This window comes from Castanea sativa, chromosome 5, assembly GCF_040712315.1.
Source record: "Castanea sativa cultivar Marrone di Chiusa Pesio chromosome 5, ASM4071231v1".
In the NCBI taxonomy this organism is placed as follows: Eukaryota; Viridiplantae; Streptophyta; class Magnoliopsida; order Fagales; family Fagaceae; genus Castanea; species Castanea sativa.
In genome coordinates this window covers 41812636-41822668 of record NC_134017.1, presented here as the reverse complement: position 1 = coordinate 41822668, position 10033 = coordinate 41812636, and the positions used below count along the sequence as shown (strand labels likewise).

At 33.6% G+C, this 10033-nt stretch overlaps 1 long non-coding RNA gene across 3 annotated transcripts; it reads left to right on the top strand.

Moving 5' to 3' along the window:
• Positions 1-284: 284 nt before the first annotated feature.
• Positions 285-3953, top strand: LOC142633865 (uncharacterized). 3 transcript variants are annotated; one of them, XR_012843983.1, is made up of 5 exons: positions 285-469; positions 558-777; positions 1151-1216; positions 2297-2489; positions 3348-3952. It is a non-coding gene; the product is annotated as an uncharacterized LOC142633865 (long non-coding RNA). The 3 variants fall into 3 exon arrangements; XR_012843982.1 differs by having other exon boundaries at positions 3314-3952; XR_012843981.1 differs by having other exon boundaries at positions 292-469; positions 2297-3953.
• The last annotated feature ends 6080 nt before the right edge of the window (positions 3954-10033 follow it).

Here is a 10033-nt window from a genome sequence, read left to right as displayed (position 1 = left end):
TTATTTATTTATTTATTTATATATATAATAGCCGAAACTAGGGAAAGTTGATTTCTGAATTTAAGGATATGTTGACAAATAGGATAACTGCCTATTTAAAATTAAGATACATATACAGTTTTTTAAAAAATAGTCATACGTTACAATGCTTGACTTTTTAAACCCTGCCACGTCTGCAATAAAAAACCAAGAAGGGTTAGATTAAAAATAAAGCCCGATTAAAAAAAAACCATTTCAGTTAAAAAAACCCTAGCCGTCTGTTTTCATCAGATTACGTTTAATATTTTCTCTCTCTAAAATAAATCACCAACCAATACTGCGACACAGAGAAAGGGGAGAAGGGGACGACACAGAGAAAGGGAAGAAGGGCAAAAAAAATAGGGATCCGGTGGAAATTCGTACGGCCGGCCATCGTCATTTGATCTTCTGCTCTGCTTCATCTCTCCTCTGCAACAAAATTTTTCTAAAGGTCAGCATCTTCCTTTTCTATATATCTGTTTAAAAGCGATAAACTATAAAAGGGTACTAACCGCTTAATATAAAAACAAAAAACAAAGATGGCTGCACGGAGAAAGGAGAGAGAGATCCAGAGTAAAGAAAGAGAAATAGAGAGAAGGGCGATGAAACAGAGAGAGGCCGAGAAAGAGAGTTCTTTTCGCTTCCTTTGCAATTTTCTTAACACCGATGCTTGCGATCCAGAGATAGAGAAGGAGAAAAAAAAATAAACCTTGCGATACAGAGATGAGAAGGAGACAGACATTGAGAGAACTACCACCGGTAAGTTTTTTTTTTTTTTTTTTCATTCTTTCTTAGATCTGGGTATGGGTATGAAATATGAATTAGTTTTGAGAAATTTGGTTGGATTGATTTTTATTTAGGTATTTGGGTAACTTTAGGTTTTGATTTGATTTTTTGAAATTTGGGGTTATATATGATTTAGGTTTGGAGAGGGCAAAAACAGAGAAATAAGAGAGAAGGAGAGAGTTCTTCGTTCCCATTTATTTTTTCAATTTCTTGGGTTTTGTTTTGTTGATTATTGTTTTTTTGGTTAGAATTTTGTTCCTGTTTGGCAGTTTTTTTTTTCCTTCATTTGCCACTGAAATTAATTTCTGAATTGTTTTTTTTCTTTTTCTTCTGTTTCTCCCTCCAGTTGCAGAATACCGTTTCCCTGTGCCAGATAAAGACATTGGGACTTCTGTAATAAGAGAATTAAAAGGTACAGTTAGATTTTAATTTCTTTGGTTCTTGCTAGAATTAAGATCCTTAATGAATGCAAATATTGAAGTGTTCTCTTTACATATGAACTCACATGACTCAATTCGGATTGTGACTTATCATGTTTAAATAAGAAAAAATAAATTTTGAATTGTAATGTAATTAATATTTGCATTCATTGTTACTATTTGTCTTTTACTATATGTTTGTTTGATGTTTTTGAGTTACTTTCAAATTCCTGAATGAATATTTGTGGTCCATTGGTATGTTGTTGAGACCCAACAGTTGTGTTTTTTAAAGCAAGAGGAATTGAATAACACAATCCAAAAAAATTGAGAAGAGTCATGAAAGTTGGTACTAAAGACATAGAAAAAAAAGGAAAATCGAAATGGTTTGTGGTTTATAGCATTTCTATTTTTACTGATTGTGTGTTTCCCTGTACCTGTTTTTTAAATTTTGGTTTGTGTTGTCTTTCATTCCAGTTTTCGGTATTTGTGGATTTCTCTGTTTTTTTCTCTCGGCAATATTCAATTCTGTTTGACCTTTCTATTTCTTTAACAAATGTAAATGTTTATGGTTTTATTCTTTTTCTTTTCAATGCTAGGCTTCTTAATTCAGTGCATTTGTAATTAATAATTCTAAAAATTAATATCAGTGACTCTGTACAATTTAGTATGGAAGAAGATGGCAACTCATTTTAGATGACTGATTACAGAAATCAAGCCTGTGTACATCTTAGGCCTGTTTCCTTTGTTATATGTGAATAAATTGAGTCTTGCCGGAATTAGGATATGTATCATAGATGTGTATATATTGTGCATTGTTAAACTGAGAAGTATGTTGATTTTTTTTTCCCTATCTTTAGGAAATTTTTTTTAGATCTAATTATAAGTTGTTGGCTCTGTTTTTCTTTTACTTTTTACTTATTTTTTGGTGGGGGTGTGTGTGTACGTGTGTGTGGTGGTGATGGTATGTTTTTCCACTCTACTTTTAAGTTCTAACCATGCTGCAAGTTATATGTTCAACTTTGAACTTGGATTTCGACCTAATGTAGTTTGCAATTACCATGCTTTTCTTTTAGGGTTTGTATTATTCTCGCACTACATAGATGCCCCTGATGCCAGTAAGCTATTATTGTGGGAGAAACATTGTAAGAATAACATCGACTTTTTAGCCGAGGATCCATGTGGTGTGAGTGAACTAGGCTTTAGTTACATGGTGATGGATGGCATTATCCCTGGGTTCTATAAAATTGTCATATCCATGCTGGCAAGGTGATATTTTATTTTCCGTTATGGAATTCAGTGCTGCTTGAGAATTGATTAGCTATGATCAAATCCAATTCAGTTTCGCTACAGCATCAAGTATTTGTAATCTATAACAACTTTTGTTCTGATTCCATGTTCATTTCCTTTTTCTGATGCCATCAAGTTTATTCCCTTTAATTTTTACACAGTGTCATGTAGTTTGGTAGGAATTCCTTAAAAAATAAAAAATAATAATAGTATAGCACATGTCTGCATTTGATTGGACTAAGGAAAGGTTTATGCAGGTGCTACTTTTTCTTTTTACGTTGGTATTCTTTTATAAATATAGCACATGTCTGCATTTGACTATTTTGTGCTTTTTTTTAATCAAAAGGAAGTTATTGTAGATTTAGATGGTGATATATATCATATCTAATCTAATATCTAATACTATATATAAAAGCAGAAATTGCCCTACAATTAAGGTTACATTGGAGATTTTTACTGATTTGGGGGTGGTAGTGGTATTGAACTTGGACTTGGTTTTTGCATACAGGTTTGCATAAGTGAATAAACTTATCTTCTAATAAGATTAGATTTTATACTCCAATATTTGTTCTATGATGGATTACAAACCACAGTTTGATATTTTGGTTTTCTGATCCTCATTTTCTCATCAACACATATTCTTTAATCTTACTCTCAACTCTCTTACAAATTTCACTATATATAAAAAATAAGTACTCAAAATGCACAGAATGTATTCCTTCTTTCATTTATTTATGTGCCCTATATAGGGGCTGTCTTATTGTTTGATTTATTTTTTCACTTGATATATCAAAATTTTTTAGATGCAATGACCATTTTTTTGGTTGAACGGATCAGAGAGCTTGATGAGAGACTTATAGACATATGAAAGCATTTGAAGGTCTGGATAAGCTATAAAAAGTTGGAGGTTACTTTTAACTTTGTGTCTTGATAGAATAAACCACTCAAATTTCTTATATTGGTGTACTGTTTTAAGAGATTTGAGTTTTTATAGGGCTTTGAACTTCTGTTAATATTCATGTATTACTTAAAGGGTTTTTTTTTTTTTTTTTTGTATGGAAACTTCCATCTGGATCTAATATTTCTTTATTGTTATATTTTTTTCAATTATTTTTTAATTACTTGGATTAGAGGCATATAAGTTTGTGAATGTATAAGAAAACTTACTTTGTTCTGTATAACCAAATTTGTAGTCCAACTTGCAATAGATTTTGATTGCAAGGAGATATGGGTACACTTTTTTGAAATTTCATAATCTGCCCTGCTGTTACAACTCCCCCATACACTTTCAATAACGCAATGAATCTATGTATGAAAAAAAAAAAAACAATTGGTGTACTGTTTACTGTAGATTATGATCAAACTTTGTGGTTTATATGCATTTATGATTTTTTTAATTTAAATTTTATAGTTTCTTATCAAGCTTCTAAGATACATTTACTTTGTGCAATATATAAATGTTGGGGTTGAACGGAGTCTACATAGGTCTATATTTCTTCCTCACAAAAGGGATATGATAGAAGGAAAATAAGAAGGGGAAACGATATTTGGTCGATTGGAAAGGAGCAAGAACAAAAAGAACAACTGAGATATGAAATGAGCATTGAGCACATAACCACACAAAAAGCAATGTAGAGGCACATTGGAATTCAAAAAAAAAAAGAAGGTAGTTGATGCTGAATCAGCATCCTCAAATGCACTTGGTTGGATTGCTTTAGATTTAGATATTTGAGTTAGATTTGGTTTTAATTGTGGTATTGGGTTGAAAATAAATTTTGTTTTAAGTATTTTCTATTAGATTTGGGTTAAATTAGTTTTTGGTATCTGCCTATGGTGGTTGTAGTTAGATTTGTAAATGGAGATATGTGTTGAGTGTTTAGTACGTAGCAGTTTTTGCAACTCACATTGCTTCTAGTTTCTTAGTTTTATTTAGTCATATTAAAAATAATGTTTTTAACCCTACAAATGTAAGTACCACACCTTATCTGTCTCTAATTCTAGATTTTCTTTTTTGTAATTTATGAAGTCTTGTAGCATGGTGTCGATTTTTTTTCATTATTTATAAAAAGAAGGCAATGATAAAAGCACACAACAGATTTCCCAAATTCATTACAATTATAGTTCTCAATTGCAAGATTGAATATTGTTCTTTATAAGGAAACAAACCAAACGAACTTGAAGATGACAAAAACAACATAACATCATCCATTAGTTGATCAAGATTCATCAATCACTGTCAAGAAGCTAAAGGAAGTAATGGAGACAAGGTCAGAGCTAAGAACAAAATAAAGAGCACAGACAAGAAGAAAAGCTCCAAAGAATCAATTTGTAAAGTAAACGACAATAGCCATATTACATAACAGATACAAACGGCATGTAGTTTAGTTCTATATATGTATTTAACTTAGCATGTGACAAGCACGTGCATCAGTTTTTTTAATTCAGTTAGCTTGCTAGTTAGTTACTCGTGGAGGGAAAGTTAGTTATTGCTTTAGGTGTATATATATACATATCTGATTGTATCAGTTTTTTTTTTTCAATTTATTTTCAATGAAATAGAGTTTCAATTCTCTAGAGCTTTCCTCTGTTTTCTGATAATCACACATAAAAAAAGATCCCCAAATGACATAAGGGAGAGTTCCAATAATCCACGCATAATTATCATAAGCAAACGAGTTTTGGTTTCTTTCTAGCAAACAAATTAAAGATTTACCTTTCACTTAAAGCAAAATATGAAGAATATATAGGGTCAATTCTGACTCGAAGTTATGATTTTTTTTTTGGATAGGTACTTCAAGTCACAAATTAAATTAAAATTTGATATATAATAATAACATACATTTCATTCACATATATTATCCTTTCTCATTAGCAACTGAAGAAGAGGATGCAATTGACATATAAATATGGAATTTAGAAATACATCATTTCAACTGAAGTCCAAATAGACTTAAGGAGCATAGTCCAAGAGGTATTCCATCAAGATCTTTTACCATAAAATTGCTAAAAAAAATCACATTTATTGCATACTATAGTGCAATAAGAACACACATTTTAGGGGAAAAACATATCAAATATGCAACTTAGTTAAAGGGTGACATCACCTACCCCCTTCTCTTTCACACCTTATATATATTTATAGCATAGTATTTTTTTGGTAAAATATATATAGCATAGTTAGCCACTCAATAAATTAGTTTCTCCATCAAGATCATTCTTTTAGCCCCCATAATGCCAAATTTTCATCATTTCTAAACAAGATGAAAATATGATGTGTAACTGGCATTACCTACTCCCCCCTCCCTCCCCTTACGCTCTCTCTCCACATGATTGTTAATTTTTATATTTTTTTTTCTCTTCTGAACCCATAACTTCTTCTCCTTCTTCTTCTCTCTCCATCTCTTTACAAAAAAAGTAAGCTTCTCGGTACTTTTACACACATTCGCAAAGATATTTATTATATGGTAAGCCATTTGAAAATTTTGCTTGCGTGTGTGAAGATAGCCCTTTTAGCCCTTGTAACCCCAAAATTTCATAATTCAGCATTGATTTTAACACAAGATGATGTAGCCAGATTTGAAAAGTTGCCTACATATGTTCATTTAATGGCAAGGATTTGAAAATGTATTTATCGAGAAATTATATGGTCCTCATGGTGGACCACGTCATTTGTCCACCATTCTAGTAAAAACCTTCCACCTATTTAAAATTGCTGAGTTAGTATTCAGTTTTTATTTAAAACTCCACAATTTTAAACAAGTGTAAGTCTTTTACTGGAATGGTGGACCATATTACTTATCCACCATAAGAACCTTATAATTTCTCGTATTTATCAGCTAAACAAGCTAATCTAAGACACCAGATTATTTATCAATCGAACATGTTAATGCAAGATAGATAAAATGCTGCAAGAAATTGAAAATAGTGCTAGCATGAAATTCTGATAGGTATGTAAGGCCAAAGTGTATCCCTACCCAATTGGCAAGCATTGCACCTAGATAGTCCTCTTACAAAGGTTGGCATTTCTCTCTCTTTTTCTTTTTCTTTTTTTCTTTTTTTGATATATTTGACACGCATCCAATGAATCTTATACTCATGATTCCACCTTTTGCTTATACAAGCAAAGGAAATGCTACTTGAGATAGACCAAACTCTTGGTAGACTGTCATTAACGTTACTAAAACAACCCTAATCAAAACCTAAATGCCCCACATATATTCCTTGTCAAATAGCCATCAGAATTCAAATTTTATAAACTCCAATTCATTCTACAAAGCCTAGCCCCTAATTTCTTCTATTTATAAAATTGACTGGGGACCATGCCTCATGCGGAAATTACTAGTTTGGATCTCCCCTTCCCCCTTCCATTGGGTCCAAAAGTAAAAAAACTTATAAATAAATTCCTCATTTTCTTCTACAACATTAAAACCTAAATCCACAAGAAGAAGAATTTCTCCAATCTGTACTCTGACCCTATATTTTAGCCAAATCAATACCACATACACAAGCATGAAACGGATACAAATAGTTGAATTTTGATGAATGTTAATCAGTGGAGAGTCATATTCTAACGTTGTCATTATTTACAAGTAATGACGATGCACAATTAAATGCCCATACTATATACCACTCGTTAGGTTGCAGCCTAGTGGTTGGAGGCTTGAGATGAGCTATAAATCCAAACATCTTAGGTTCAATCCCACTAGGAGTTCCTTTAGATACACGGTTTTGGAGAGTGGGGTTGTGTATCCTTGGTTTACTCCCTAAAGGTGAGTCCAAAGAGCCCTGCCTTGGTGAGGTTCTACGCCATCCAAAAATACCCAAACTAATCTATTGTTATTATTTATAATTAATAATAAAGCAAAGAAGACAAATAAATTATTAGTGTGATAATTCATTAGTGTGATTATTCATCGGATTTAAAACGGGAAAAAAAATTATCAGAAAATGATGAGAATCAACAAGCATTCAAGGATCCATTGCATGTTCCAGTTGGGCCTATTACAAGAGCAAGATCCAAGAAGATCAAAGAAGCACTTAATGGGCTGATTCAAGAGATTGGGGCTGATTCTAACGCAAGACATTCCAAGCTTGGCCCAAAGGAAGCTGAAAACGTAATAAATTTAATTCAAGTTATTTAGGGCTGATCTGGCTTAATTGCGAGTGATTTATGGCATGAATTAATGACTGATTGACTTTCCAGCTCTGTATCAGTTAAGGCAGATTTTTTCCTATTGTGGATCTGCTAATTTCAGACCAAATCAACTTTTATTTAGGGTTTCATTATTTAGCACGTTTTTTAGGTATTTTCCTTGTTTTTAGGTGCATTTAATGCTTTTTAGGTCAAACTTGATTCCTGATATGGTAAGGTATCAATTAGGAGTTATTTTAGAATATATTTTCTTGTTTGTCAAGTTTTGTGGAGTCCTTAAATAGGCCCTGAAGTCTGTAAACGTTTTTCAGAAAATTATTGAATAAAATTCAGAAAAGGTGAGGCTTTGCTCTCTTTTGGTTCTTCAAGAACTGTGAACTTATCAAGGATTCTTCCTTGTGGTGTTCAAACTTTATACCTTTGGTTCGTGATTCTTTATAATCATTGGGTCAAGGTCAACTTATACCTTTTGGTTCGCGTTTCAATTATAAACGTTGGGTCAGGGTTTCTATCATAAATCTAATTTTTAGCTTTCCTGGGTTAAATATTCCAATATTTTTGTTGGGTCTCAAAGCGTGTCGATTGAGGTTCGCATCATTTGGTATCAGAGCACAGGTTCTAAAATCAGTTTTCTATCCCTTTATCTTTTGTTTCCTGTTATCATTCTATCCTGTTTCTTTTGTGTTCTTCATTCATCGTTCTTATTTTTTTTGTTTTTATTGAAGTGCACTAGGTTAAAATCGTGCACCTAGTTCCCCCCCCCCCCCCAAAAAAAAAAAAAAGTGAAAAAAAAAGACATCTAAAAGGAAATAGCAAAAAAAAAAAAAAAAAAAAAAATTTTGTTCGTAGTTTCAGTTTTCTCAGACCAAAATATTATTTACTTTTGTCTTCTTCCTTTGATTTGGTATTTCTGTCATATTTTCTTGCCATTGGTATTTGTTTTAACACTACAAGTTGAATTTCTTGATCAAGTTTATTAGTTCATTGCAAAACTGAAAAGGCGAAGCTACATGAGGAAAAAGGCAAGAGAGTGTGAGACTAATATCGGGAAAAAGCCAATTTAAGAGTGAAACATGAGTGGGAGTGACATAATTTGAGTGCAAACACGTGAGGGAGTGTTGTGAGGAATTATTTCTAACAATTCTTTGTTGTTTCAAAAGTATGTCTTTCAGGTGTGAAACATCAAATAGGGAAGGAGGGGAGGAGTCGTCCATCATTTTGCAGGCTATGCAACAACAATTTGAACGCATGAACGTAGTGTTTAATGAGATTTGGGATCGGATAGATAAGCAAGACACTGTTATTGCTACTTTGCGTGAGGAGCGTCGTCAAAGAGGCCCTAATGCAAGAAGGCAAGAAAGGCGTTCTCACATGAATGATTTTGATGACTACTATGAGGATGAGTTTGAAGATGAAGGAGATCAAGCTTCACTGAACAATGAAGGTAGGTTTGTGCCAAGGAGAGAAAGGCGTGGTAGAGGTTTCCGAAGAGATACAAGATGGCAAGATGGGACTGACAGGAACCTAGGAAACATAAAAATGAAAATACCCACATTCCAAGGGAAAAATGATCCAGAAGCATACTTGGAGTGGGAGAAGAAGGTGGAGTTAATCTTTGAGTGCCACAACTACTCCGAGGAGAAAAAGGTAAAACTCGTTGTCATTGAGTTTACTGATTATGCTATTATATGGTGGGATCAACTTGTGATGAACAGAAGGAGAAACCATGAGAGACCTATCGAGAGTTGGGAGGAAATGAAGGCAATCATGAGAAGGCGGTTTGTTCCTAGTCACTACTATAGGGACTTGTATCAGAAATTACAGAGTCTTACTCAAGGCTATAGGAGCGTGGATGACTACCACAAGGAGATGGAGATTGCCATGATTCGGGCAAACGTAGAGGCGGATAGAGAAGCTACCATGGCAAGGTTTCTGAATGGGCTAAATCGGGACATTGCCAACGTGGTGGAGTTGCAGCACTACGTGGAGTTGGAGGACATGGTGCACATGGCAATAAAGGTGGAACGACAGCTTAAAAGGAAATGAACTCGGTCATTTCAAAATCCGGGCTCCTCTACTTCATGGAGGTCAAATGGGAGGAAAGACGAAGGGGCTGTTTTCAAGTCCAAATCCGAACCACAAAAAAGGAGAGATGAAGCTCCCAGTGTCAACAAAGGTAAAAATGAATCTCAGACTCGTAATCGTGATATTAAGTGTTTTCGTTGTTTGGGAGTAGGTCATATTGCTTCACAATGCCCAAATAAGAGGACCATGATCGCATGTATTGATGGAGAGGTGGAAACTGAAAGCGAGGAAGATGATGACCAGATTCCATCACTTGAGGATGCTTGTGATGATGAAGTGGAGTATC